Source organism: Protopterus annectens, chromosome 7.part0 (genome assembly GCF_019279795.1).
Source record: "Protopterus annectens isolate FY-2018-M chromosome 7.part0, PAN1.0, whole genome shotgun sequence".
Classification (NCBI taxonomy): Eukaryota; Metazoa; Chordata; order Ceratodontiformes; family Protopteridae; genus Protopterus; species Protopterus annectens.
The window spans coordinates 1,762,876,780-1,762,891,926 of record NC_056739.1 but is presented as its reverse complement, the minus strand read 5'-3'; positions in this window follow the sequence as shown (position 1 = coordinate 1,762,891,926).

Below are 15,147 nucleotides of genomic sequence, written 5' to 3'. Positions count from 1 at the left end.
CAGAAATAAATAGGATGTGCTGGAGGGACAGATTCATAACCCAGAGGCTCCCTACACTCTGGAACAGAATCCCAATCCATGTTAGGCAGAGCCCCTCACTAACTCTATTCAAGAGAAGTCTTGACGAGTGGATGGGAGATCGTAGGTTTATCCCGGGGTTCATCTCTGTGTCACTACTAGACAGAGGCACAGTAAACTAAACCCTAAATGGGCGTAGTATTCTCATCCTAAGGGGTGGTGAAAGCCACACACACTCTGGCTAGGCTTATAAATGCCCTAGGGCAGATAGCCTAGTACGAACCTATGAACCTATGAACCTAGAAAGAAGTACCATCCTGAATTGTAAAAATAAAACAAGTGAGACTGTGAGAAAGAGGTATGAATCCACCAATAAATTTATAATAACTCCTGAATAAAGTATACTGCAGTCAGTACAGAATGAAATGAATGTGACAGGCACAACCAAAGAGTGAAATGTGTGCAATAAAGTACTGAAGCTGGAATGTCTGTCCCACAATTTGGATATGTTGCTGTACCTTTGCAATATGCAGATAGTATGGTTGTATGAAATACCAAACATCCACAGTTGTCTAGAGCCATATAAATCAAATGTAGCAAGATGATGTAGCTGAACAGAGCCAGATATGAATGTGCATGAATAAAAATGCAAGGTATATTAATGTAGCAGTAACATTCCCATCACCAACATGCCTAAGTTTACACATAGGAAACTGTAGTCAGACCTGTAGGGTGTATATATCTGCAGCTAGTAGAAATGTACAGCATATGTATAGGTATTTGAAGTTGTTAATGAAATATTTCTTCACCCTACCCTATAACCACAAATAATCCATTCCACATGAAATGGGTATGTGTATTCACAATTAATTCCCCTGGACATTTGTCCTGTTGGTTCATACATATTTGCATGTATGTTGATGCATGTGCCCTGTTCACACATCCAAACCTGATGGCCTGTTGCCATCAATCAACCCTGCATGCTGTTGGATTGTGTACTGTTGTTCAAATTATGCATGTGTTATGCTTGCTGTTCAATGTCTTGAATTTATGGGTGTTTGGTTAATGGGAATACTAATGCATGCTGTTACAACAAATTGTGAATGGTATTGTTTGTTACTAACCCAAACTGTCATAAAATAATGCAAAACATAGGATGACAGGGAAGGCGGGTTCCAGCGGACCCACCTCTCCCACCTCAGCTGGCGAGTGCACCTGGCACTAGTGCCCAGGCCAGACCCTCCTCTGGTGGCCCTGTGCCACCTTTGGGTGGAAGCACTGCAGGGGATGGGGCTCGTCCCCCCTCTGCAAGCGTGGCTGGAGGAGACCATCCACTCACCCTCCGTAGTGCCTGGACTGTGGTGCGTAGGGAGATCAGGCATTCTGTGCTTGAGCCCCTACGCCAGCTTGAGGCACGGGTAGCACAACTCACGGGCGTGCCTGCTGCCCGTCCTACACAGCCCCCAGCACAGCTCCATCCTGGGCAGTGAAGGCACAGTAGCAACTGCCCATGGGTGGGGATCTTAGTTCCACTGTTGCCATCTGTGGGCTCATGGGCTCGAGATATCCAAACATCCGTCCCCGTTAATTGTGTTTCCCCCCCACATGTGTCATACACCACCCCTGTATGTGTCTTGTTTGTCTTGTCTGTTAACCTCCCCTACCTACCTCCCCAACTATACCTACTTCCTGTACCTGATATTCCACTCTCACCTGAAATAAAAAAAAAAAGTAAAAGGGAACTCTGTTCCCGCAAAAAAATTACGCCCCATACATAGCTGCCCATTTCACAGACATGTCTGCTGGACATGTAAACTAGCATTTACAATTGGCTGTACAACAAATATTGTTGTCTTCACCCCTCTCTCAGGGGTGGAAGGTTTCAAATATCACACCAAATTACACACATATGCACAGCTGTTGCTGATAAAGAAATGGGCAGTTATGGGCCTATCCTACATCCTTCCTGCAAATCCCGAGCTTGTTTTCCTACTCTCCTACCCTCTTTATGCCCCCTTTTTCACCACTTTCCTATCTCCCCATTTTCTTTTCTTTCAAAGAAATTAGTGTGGGTGTGCTCGACAGTAAGCACTTTTAAGCAGTTGTAAGCGGGTGTGCGCTTGTGTGCGCTTAGCTAAGCGTGTGTGCGCGAAGCTAAGCGACAGTGTGCATGAGTGAGCTCCGCGCAAACCAGCGCTAACCTGCTTACAACTGCTTAAAAGTGCCTTTGTCACTCTGAATGACAAGGCCTGCAGTCTGCTCAGAAGCAAAATAAAATCCCACTGTCAGTCCCGAACCCAGGACCATGGAAACAGTAGTCTGCATGACTTACCACTAAGCCATCACTGCTATACAAGAACATTGTGCTGAAAGAAATATATCATGAAATGCTAGGAATTAATGTAAAGGGAATATAGGAAGTCTAGTACACAAAGCATGTCATGTATATTTACTCTCAAATCTAGTGGATTTGTAAAATATTACTGTGTGAAGAGAAACAGCCATGCTAGTTGGTAGCTAGTAGGTAATAATGTCACAGTAGCACCTTTCAAGCCACACACATACTCAGAGCAGGATAAACACTGTCATAGTTTAATAGTTAAGAGCCCAGACATAGCAACTGTGACTGAGTTACAGGGATGTCCCTGATTTGAAAACAAATGTCAACTGTGCCCCACTGACTCCCTGTGAAATGTACTAACAGTAGGCAGAAAGGTGTTACAACACATGCAATGGTAACTATGAATTACTGAAAGTATGCACCACTTGCACGTCACAAATGGTGTAGTAATACATATGCTCAAAATAACCCACAGTCACAACTGCAGAATATCAGAAAATTCCATGGGTGTATCCCACTGATATGTACCATTCCATGAGGCTGATAAAAGATGCACCTGAGAGTATCTGAGGCCTACTCAGCAGCATAATCAAATACCCTTCTAAGTGTTAAGGCCCACACCATGGCCAGACCACACTGCATGCAGTACCACCCTACCACAACAAACACATAGGGAACTGCTGCTCAAACAGATATAGCAAGCATTACAAGCTGTGAATGTAAATGGAAATAGGAAAGTGATAACAACACAATACAGTAAAGACACCTATCAGGCATACAAGGAGTGAATGTAAAGGGCAAATATTGAAGCCATAGCAACAAATTTCAAGAGCCACTGCTATACACCAGTTACACCACAAGTCCCACAGGAAAACACACACACCCATATACACAGTACTACTAGGCGTAGGTGTCAGTTTGCATACACACTGAGAAGAGGAAACTGGAGGAGGGAATACTCAGGTTACAGTACAACATGCATTGCAGTGTCTACAACACAGCCTGAAATATGAGAGACATACCAACCCTTACACTCACAGAACAGTGTCCACAGCATACCAGCATGGTCCCCACCCTGATAATCTGAAAGGGCTATGCCTACCTAACAAAACTTTTTATAGCACTGTCCTGAAATCACAGTGAGAAATGCAATCACTACACAACATGCTGCATGCAATTAGTAAATGCTGGCTAACAATTGGTGCAGAGGCCATCACACGGACATGTGCAGATACCTACAACAGCATCCTGTACTCCCAGTCCACACATGCAATACTTTCATTGCACCCTCTGGAGGTAGAGACAGAGAGAGAGAGAGAGAAAGGAAAGAAAGAAAGAAAGAAAGAAAGAAAGAAAGAAAGAAAGAAAGAAAGAAAGAAAGAAAGAAAGAAAATATATAACAACAAAACAAACAAGTTGTCATCACAACCTGACACTGCCAAGGCAAACTGAAGCTGGCAAGAGAAGCAGCAGCAGGCCAACTATCAGAAAGCCAACGCAAACAGCTGTAACAAACACAGGTAATGTAAAGTAATAATATAATAGTCTACATACTGTGAACCCTCCATATGTGTTATTGGTCTGTATCTATGTATATGAAGATGTGCATAGGGCAGGGGACATACTGCAACTGTCACTGAAGGCTGTACATACATATGTATGTGAAGGTAACTATGTGCACATATCAATGTAGGTTGTAGTGCAATGTACAATGTAGGTTGTACAGTAATGGATGTTCATCAGTATGTTAGTGTGTGTATACATATGTGTAAATAAAAAGGTATGTATATATATCTATCATATGTATACGTATGTATATCGAGATATGTATGTATATATATATATATATATATATATAATATGCATATATGTATACATAGATAGAGAGGGATGTAGAAATACATAGACATATATAGATAGATAGAATATGTACATACAGATATATGTAATACAAACATACATATATAGATATATGTAGATACATATACATATACAGACAGATCTGACTGTTTACAGATATGTCTGTATATGACTATCTCTCTCTCTCTCTGTCCCACCTCCTCTCTCTCTCTCTCTCTCTCTCTCTCTCTCTCCCTCTCTCCATATCTATACCTATATATCTATATCTATATATTATATATATATATATATATATATATATATATATATATATATATATATATATATATATATATATATATATATATATATATATATATATATATATATATATATATATATATATATATATATATATATATATATATATATATATATATATATATTTATATATATACTGAGTGAGGCACATGTGTGCAGATGTATTGCAACAGGTGCCTGGTGACAAAGGCATGGAGTGAACATCAGTGTGGATACTGGAGTACCATACCACATTCCAAAACACTTACACCAGTAACCACCACATATGTGCTTGCCTGCCCACCACTGCATGTGTCAGGGGGGAACAGGGGCAACAAGTGTACAATAGGATCCCCATTGATATACACAGTGGTACACTAGTCCTGTAATACCTGTGCATGGTATGTGTCAGCAGACATGGTGTGTCAGCTATGGACATGTAGGTCACTGTACCCCTCTACACTCCACAATGTCCTACATAGTATGTACCTCCCATGACAGCTACAGATATGGAGAAGGACACAGTCATATGTAAGAAACTGTGACAATGCACTCAAACACATTACCTATGCAGAGTGACTGACAAGACCACAGAGCACACCCATACTACCTACATAGAGGTTACCACTGCTGGATATACATAGTTAAGTCACACCCATGACAATTGTTCAACAACCATGGTAACACCTCACAACATCCACCACCCAAATGACCTATGTCTGTCGTCCTTGTCACCGCAGTAAAGAGCACATGGTGGAGGTACAGGTTCCTACCCACAGATAAGACATACCCTGGAGTAAACCACACAGCATTAAGAAGCAAGGCTCCCCATGAGTAGATGTCAGACATACCGCTGCTGAATGTTATGCAGATAGGTAATATGCCATATGAGTCACCCTGTGTAACTGTTTGACAGGAGCAGGTACGATCACATCACATGTGTCACAAGGGGCAGGGTAACATAACAGTATGCTGCTGTAGGCCCAGGGCCAATAGCATACTACCTACCTAAGACACAATGCACACCCATGAACCCATTGCGAACCAACTATGTGAGGTGGAATGAGTGTGCCAGTGACTGGGTGCATGTTATGTAATGGTGTGATTGCTCACCATGACTGTCTGTCTGTCATGGTAGTGTGTGTCCTTGGTGTGAGGCCAGAGACAGATGTGTGAGGTATTGTGATCAAAACATACTACATTGCCATATGTTGTGCTGTGTTATCCTGTGTGTGACTGCGGTGTAGGTAGGGTTATGGCAAGTAAGAGTAGTGTGCATTACCAGTGAAATATGTAACGTGCATTGCATGCAGTGCATGGGTTGATAATGTTCCCCATACAGTACCTTGATACAAACCCCCAGTGTGAGGTTGTGCATTGGACCTGAACCAGTGTGCTGACTGCTGGAGTATACTGGTCTGTTGTATGGAGTGTGCCAGGTACTGTTGCACAGTTGTCAGCTGAGCACTGATATCTGGACATTTACATGTGTATCCCCCAATAGACAGACAGAAGCTATATATGGGAGGTAAGTTATATCACTACAGTTGAGTATTATGTGTATTATGTGTGCCATATTTTGCTGACATATATTGCTGACATATTTTTCTTTTCCTTTACAGGGCTATGGTTCACCAGCGAAACACTACCTACTCCGCTGCAGAGGATGAGGAGATACACCAGAGCCTGGTGCGGGATTTCACAATACTCTTTTCCCACACCAGCCAGAACCAGCAGGAGAGGGCAAGACCTGGTCCGTTGGGTAAATGACATAGGCACGCATAATCGGACATATGAGCAGGTACGCCATCACTGCAGTGATTTCATTAGAATTGTCCTTCAGCGTGCGTCAGATATCCACAGGCAACAGCTTGCCACAGGTGGTGGGGCGGATATACTTCCCCCCCTCACCAGACTGGAGGGACTACTCCTAAGTGTTGTGGCTTCAGCCCAACAGCAACAACAGCAGCAGCATACATGCATAATGATGGAGGCTGGAGCCACCCAGCAGCAGGACTCGGAGCGTGCAGGTAACATGCCATATGTATAGTTGACTGTTCTGTACACTGGTAGTTTATGCATGTGTGAGGTGTGTCCTCGGTTTGTAGCTGTTATCTTGGTAATTATTGTGCAAGAGTGATATTCTCAATATCAGCAGTAGACCTGTGGAAGCCAACTGTTGTACTACTGAACTGTATCATACTCACAGTATCAATGGCACAATTGTGCCCACTGACAATAAATGTCTAATTTCTGCAGGTCCCTCTGGTGTAACAGCAAGGCAGCCTATCCATGCTGGTGAGTGTGTAATAACAATCCCTTCAATACTCTTGATACTAATAGTAATAATAGGCTGAAGCAGTAGTGCTATGTGTTTGATTGCAGGTGTGTTTGTGTCTGTGTGTTGATATCTCATATACTGAGGAGTGTGCATGTGTGCATGTGCACCTGTGTGCATGTGTGCATGTGCACCTGTGTGCATGTGCACCTGTGTGCATGTGTGCATGTGTGCATGTGTGCCTGTGTGTATCAGTGGTGACATTGTGTACACATTGTAAACTGTGTTTCCTGTCTTACTCCCACAGGTTCTGGTGCTGCTCTGGTGGTTGTGCAGCAGGGAACCTGAATCAGCTGCCGTGGATAGTGATAATGATGATACCTGTGTAATGGCACAGGGAGGTGAGCCAGGGTCCGTCGTTGGTCAGCCAATTGACAGTACACAGCTGTCGACTCCATCAATGCGCACAGTCATCCTGCCAATACATCCTTTGTCACCAATGTCCCTAGGTGATGGACAGGATACAGTGGGCATTGACCAGGGTAATGTGGTATCAGTGGCACATGCATCCCCACACAGCAGCCATGGCCAGGGTCCTGACATGGTACCACACAGGCAGATGTCCAGGGGTTCTCGTGGGAGCATCCGTGGGCGTACTGCCCCTGTCAGACATGCCCACAGAGGTCTTTCAACCTCAGCTATGTTTCGGGCTGTAATGCAGGCACAGTCACGTATGGAACGGTACACCAGACAGGGTCTGAGGGAGCTGAGAGCATGTCGCACAGCTATGAATGACAGTATGTGTGATGTTGCGGCTGCCATCCGTAATTTCACCAAGGTCATTGACAGACGTTGGGGGGACACATTAGATCTGTTCCACAACTACATGTCCATGAGCCAGGGCAATGGTGGATGGTTGAGGTGTCGACGTGGGCGTATGCCAGCAACAGCAGCAGCTGGCAGTTGTCGCGGATGACAACAGGCCCGCGGCCGCTCCCATAGTGCCAGCAGCAGCCCCAGCAATGCTGGGTCTGTGCTGTCATCAGACTGCCCCAGGAGACCACGTGCACGTGGCTCTGGACAGTCCCAACAGGGACCTGTGTCCAGTCACTAACCACCTGCTTCTGATGACAGTACCCAGTCTGGCTTAGTACCTGATACAGTCCGTAGCACCCCTGCCAGGCACAGGTACCATGTCTGTGGCCAGAGACAGTGATCTGTATGACCTGGCAGGTACAGTCTGTGGCTGTCCACAAACACCTGTATATGGCAGCCATGAGGTGGAACTGTGTGCATGCATACACACATGTGAATTGATAACACCTAGGGCTACCGCATACATGCACACACTGCATCAACATTGCCCCATCTTGTACTGCTGTCCCTCACCAACACACACACACAGACATGTCAATTGGTTGTATCAGTGGCAGACTCAGGCATACCAAGTACACACCCTGTGCACATGATGAAACTGTGCCACCTCCTGCAATCTGTAACATCGGTGCAGGAACAGGTTAACATGGTGCTAATGCACAGGGTGACTACATAGAAGTGTAATAATAGTATCATGTTGTCAACAGTACAGTGTAATGATATCATTGTGGGTATATCCCAGCATGCCTGATGCAGTAACAGTATGATTGTCATTGTATTGTTTTGTACACCCATAGTAATTACCATAGTGTAATGTCTGCACATCTTTGCATACTGGTGGTGAGGCTGTCAACAGAAGGCCACCTACATAGGTAGCACAGGGGATAAGAAAATGTAAGTATTGATACTCAGTGATGGACATGTCAATTGCAAGTTGCATGCTGTCCACACTCGACTCTGCAATGAGGATGTTTGAGGATGTTGATACCTGTGCACTAATACACAACAGGTTCAAGACTCACAAGAGCACCCTAGCACTGCAAGGTCACACCTCATACCATGCATGACAGCCCCAAAACACAGAACTAACTATGACAGGAGGGAGAGTCTCCATACATGTCAAGGATACTGTGGTGCCAGGACAGGTAGCATACATCCTACTAAGTATGGAACTGCTGAGTGAGGGCTCAGTGTCTGTTATTTGAAATGTGTATTAGTTCAGGTATGAGCACTTGGGTTTCAGGCCAGTTATTCTACATTACGAAGGTACATGGTCTGTACACTTGTGGGAGGTGAGGCTGGACCCTGCCCATTTGACCTGTGAATTTCTGGGTACAGGCTTATAGTGCCTGCATATTTGCACTGTTACCTACTGGAAGTTGGACACCTTGTTTGTTGCAGCATAGTCTAGCTCCAGGCCTGCTGACTGTAGCTTTGTTTGTATGCATGTTTGCTCGTTATTTCCCTGAAACACTGATTCCACCTGCAATGCAGATTTACAGCGCCTCTGTGGATCCCTAGTGACATCTGTATTGCTTACTGTACTGATGTCCATGTCTCACTTGACAGAACGTCACTGTTTGTCCTGTTTGCATGTAAGCTGCCTGTAACACATTGCATATGACTTACCTGGCATTTGCTCATGAAAGCATTTATATATGCCAGCACTAACAAATCAGACGCACTACACCCTCACATACTCACCTTGAGTACCTTGTTCCCCATTGGCCCTATGTGTTGTTAATTATTATGGGATTCACAATACTATGGTAGCATGTGCAAAGGTCACTTGTCAATCTCCTCTCTGGTCCAGTTGGTGAATCTGTGAGTCATGTGGCAATGTTACAGCTGCCTCATGTACACAGACAACCCTCTCCCCTTCCCATAAACTTACAACACATGTGAGAGATGCAACCACATAGCCAAACTGGGGGATAAGCTCTCTTAACTCAGTACTGGCATAACCTGTCCGGTGGAGTGGGATACTACAGTGAATACAATACCAGTCTCACATAGACCTACCACGACAGCAATCCAAACACATAAACACACAGGAACATTCTTGGAGTCTCAGAATAGCATCCTGCCTGAGCAGTAGACACCTGCGAAGCAGACACACAAGCAAATGTTACGCCAGAACAGAGCACATGCAACACATAGCTCACAAAGCCTGTGTGCTGAACAGTCACAGCTCGTATGGCTAAACAACACACCTGCTACAGTTGTAATAGGTACCTCTATCGTCAGGTACACTGAGGTCCCGCTCACCAGGCTGAACAAGGAGAAGGTCACGGTGAGATGCTCATTGGGCACTATGATCCACCACATAACACAAGCATACGTCACTCCAAGGCATGTACAAATATGACTCAGTCATTGTCCATGCCAGTGTGGATGACCTGTGATGTACCTCCCTGGACTACATGATAGGGAACATAGAGGGGCTCTCTGAGCATGTGGCACAGGCTGGTATGACCCTGACCTTGAGTAGCATCTTACCCTCACCAAGAATGCTGCCACAATATGTAGACAGGATGATCAGTTTCTACAATTGGCTTATGTTTCGGTGACATTCAAAGGGGATCCAATGCCTGTCAGCGTGGGATTACATGCTAGACAAGCCACGTTGCTTTGTTAGGGACAGCTTGCACCTGTCACCCATGGGCCGTTGTATATTGGCAAAGGCACTTGCTACACACATAGTGCCTTTTTATGCAAGGCTCAAATTACATAGCCACCTACACAGGTATCACACGGGATAGGACACTAATAGTAATGTTACTCAATGCCAGCAGTGTAAACCTCAAGATGCATGCACTGGAAACTGTCCTTAGCATGGAGAACAGCAATATCTGTGCAGTAACAGAATCCTGGTACAAGGCTTCCAGGTGCACCCCATCATTGCCAGGTCATACCTCATACCATGCATGTCGTCCCCTAAACATGCACCATACCAGAACAGGGGGGAAGTATCCAAAGGCAATACAGATACACACACCTCCAGGTTGGTGGCACAGCACAAAGCATCAGAGCCTATCCATGTGCAACTAACAGTGGGTTAGACTGCTTTCAGGTTCATAGCCTGGCACACACCACCCTCCCATACCCAGGAAACCCACTTGGCCTTCCTGACAACACTGAGAATATGACGGTCTCTACAAACACCATTATATGGGTGGACTGCAACTACCCAAACATAGAGTGTGAACATTACTCTAGCACCAAGACCCTAGCTGTAAGGTTCCTAGCATTTATTCACTGAATTGCTATGGAACAACTTGTTACCACTCCCACAAGAGGTGAAAACATGCTGCACCTGTTCATCAACAACATGTGGACTATATGCTCCAGACCAGACGTGTATCCCTCGCTGGTAGGATGACACCATATACAACTCACACTGTATATTCACATACCACATGCAGCCCCTGCACAGAACACCACAGTCATAAAGTTGTCTAATGCAAATTCCATGTATTCACATGAAGCAGGCTTCAGACATGGGAACTATTGAAGGTCACAGGTACATATGTGTATGCGGCACACACATACATCATGTGTGCACTGACATTACTGATATAATCTATGTCGTGCAATATTGGGAACAACACCCCACACACATGGACAAACTGTGTGACAAAAACACACATGGCGGTTGTAGGATACAAACCCCTACCTAACTGTGTTATGACACTTGTGAGAGACACAGTAGCAGAGCGCTATTTGCATTACTGGGAAGCTTGTTTTCTCCTGCTGTACTTATAGGGTGCTGACATCATCAGTGTTTAGACAGTGGAATATGCAGCATGTGGTGTGTTGTGCTAGTTGCCAAAAGGGACATTTCTTTTACACATAGAATTGCACACACCCTACTCTCCACCCCACAGTCACACATACACACACTGAGTACTTGCAGGATTCAAACCCCTACCTAGCTATGTTATGACACTTGTGAGAGACACAGTAGCAGAGCACGCTATTTGCATTACTGGGAGGCTTGCTTTCTCCTGCTGTACTTATAGGGTGCTGACATCATCAATGTTTAGACAGTGGAATATGCAGCATGTGGTGTGTTGTACTAGTTGCCAAAAGGGACATTTCCCTTACACATAGAATTGCACACACCCTACTCCCCACCCCACAGTCACACACTGAGCACTTGCAGGATTCAAACCCCTATCTAACTATGTTATGACACTTGTGAGAGACACAGTAGCAGAGTGCACTATTTGCATTACTGGGAGGCTTGCTTTCTCCTGCTGTACTTATAGGGTGCTGACATCATCATTCTTTAGACAGTGGAATATGCAGCATGTGGTGTGTTGTACTAGTTGCCAAAAGGGACATTTCCCTTACACACACCTTACTCCCCCACCCACCCCCCACACACACTGAGCACTTGCAGGATTCAAATCCCTACCTAACTATGTTATGACACTTGTGAGAGACGCAGTAGCAAAGCGCGCTACTTGCATTACTGGGAGGCTTGCTTTCTCCTGCTGTACTTATAGGGTGCTGACATCATCAGTGTTTAGACTGTGGAATATGCAGCATGTGGTGTGTTGTACTAGTTGCCAAAAGGGACGTTTCTCTTACACATAGAATTGCACACACCCTACTCCCCCCACAGTAACACATACACACTAAGCACTTGCAGGATTCAAACCCCTACCTAATTATGTTATGGCATTTATGAGAGACACAGTAGCAGAGCACGCTATTTGCATTATTGGGAGGCTTGCTTTCTCCTGCTGTACTCCTCTGGTGCTGACATCATCAGTGTTTAGACAGTGGAATATGCAGCATGTGGTGTGTTGTACTAGTTGCCAAAAGGGACATTTCTCTTACACATAGAATTACACACACCCTACTCCCCCCCCCCACAGTCACACACTGAGAACTTGCAGGATTCAAACCCCTACCTAACTATGTTATGACACTTATGGGAGACGCAGTAGCTGAGAGCGCTATTCAAATTACTGGCTATCATTTGTGCTCCTGACATATGTATAGTGTGCTGACATCATTATTTATGAAGAGGTATGTACATCTGTTATTATCCATCAGTAAGGGGGAGAGCATATATATGCATTAACTTTGCAGAGGCACAGTGGCCTACTATACTGCGGAGGCAGATGCCAAATACACTGTGGATAGCCTTCTGTATTCCCTAGGGACAACAGCCTAGTACTGAACTCTACGGCCATATGTTTACCTGTCAGATGCAAGTATCTGTTGCTCATGAACTGTTTGTGGGTCTTTATTGCCATAGCTTTCCCTATCTCTATGAACAACTTGTGTACTGTGGCAGTTGTTTGCATATGAGTGGGATCCACTACTTTACTTATGTCTCTGTTGTAATTTCACTGTGTGCACTGGGCAGATTTCTGTATTGTGGGAGGTTCCTGTATTAACACATACAAATGCCAGATATGTGTGTGCAACTGCTGAACTGTGACATGGCCTAAGTGTGTGAGCATGCCCAGTTCACAGTTTATATGGCTTCTTGACTGACACGTCTCATTTATCTAAGTGTGCGAGCATGCCCAGTGTGAACTTTCCATATGTTGAGATCTGTGGTCCACCACATTTGTGTTTGTGTGTGGTCTTCATCTATATTTCACATGTACAGTGGAGTGTTGGACATCAGGTTGTGTTCGTGCTGCCCAACTGCTTTGTGTATGAACCTAGCAGGCATTATGCTGTGCCTGCAGGGTTGCCATGGGATAGTATGCATACAGTTGTCAACATCCTTTCATACTGACCAAACAGTGTATTGTCGTATAGTGTACTGGTTCAGTACTTTCACTGTGGTGGACAGTATCATCGGTTTCAGTCCTATCACTGCTTGTAATATTTATCGTGAGCACACCAGACTGGTTGAGGGCCAGTTGTGCAGATATGACCTTGTTGCTTTTTATTCAGATATGGACAACATAGAACAAGATTGTCCAACATTGTTAATGTATTCCACAACTTGTGTGGACAGTGACAAACAATGGCCAAGTGCCCTAGGCCATTTGTAATGCTAGTCAGAGAGTGTTTGTCCTTCAACACACATATTTACTGGTGATTGCCATGACATATTTCAAGATTAGTGTGCTGTGCCTCTGTCTACCCATGACATACAGGTGATATCCAGGGTACACCTACCATCTCCCATCCAGTCATCATGATCCCTCTGGATGACAGTCAATGAGGGACTCCCTGGATGACCTGCACTGGGAGTTTAGTCATGAGTGGAGTGAGCTTCTGGGTTATGGACCAATCGGTACAGTATGTCCTGTTTATGTCTGTGCTGGGGTTCAGGCCTGTCATGTGCATAGGGCACCAGCATTCAGATTTTACATGGTAGTAAAAAATAAAAGACGTCAGGTAAATCCAAGCTTGACCCAGGAAAAGTAAGAGTAAGCTGATGCAAATGCAGTGTCCTTAATGCAGGTTTATTATTTTAACAGGTAACACACGTTTTCGCCACTATTCTACAGTAGCTTCTTCAGAGAAACAGAACCCAAAATAGCGCCAAGCATTTAAACTAGTGAGTGATGTGGGCACGTGTAATCACGTCACTCCAAGTTACAAAGTGAAATGCGTTAACTAAATACAAAATGTTAATAAGTCTAAAGACTTAATAAGCATTACCAATTCAATGCTATATTATAGAAAATGTTTATACATTAAAAACAGTAAGAAGCTTAATACTTATAAAAAAGATCAGTAGTTGCTGAAGTAACGCTCTTTGTATGATGTCACTATACTACTGCAAATTATTTAAAATGCTTACATAAAGAAATTAATTTTAAAGTAGACTGTATAGTCTAACTGTTTAATTAATTAAATAAATGAATGAGAAATAATAAATGATAGAAGATAGCAAGGATGTTTAAATGTATTTTAGTGTACATGTTCAAGAAAGGGGGTTATTTTATACTCAGGATGTATTAATTGATGAATACTATATTGTAAAACTATAATAGTGCAAGTAATACATAGATTAAAATACGTATTTAAATAGATGGAAATCTTAAATTTGAAAACTCTTCATGTTTATTTATTATTAAAAATATATGTGAAAAAATCTTCTTTTAAGAGATTTTAATAAAGTTTAAAATTAATGTAAAAATCTTCTTTTAAGAGATTTTAATAAATGTAAAAATCTTCTTTTTGAGAAATTTTAATAAAGTTAAAATTAAAATTAAAATTGTGAATTCAATTGTATACTCGTATATAAAAATTGTGTGTCAACGAGTCATGACATTTTATCTCATGGTACTCCTTAATTTTAATATACAATTAATATTACAATTTTCATTCAACCCTGGTACACAGAAAGCATCTAATGTTAATTGCCATTCTAGTTCACTAGCTTCTAAAAGTAGTGAAATAGGGCCCCCTCTAATAGAGTAAGGAACATGGTCAATAGCTAGAAAATGAAAACTGTGACCAGGGTTGCTAAAAATGTGTTTCGCCAAAGCATTGTCCAGTTTATTTTTCT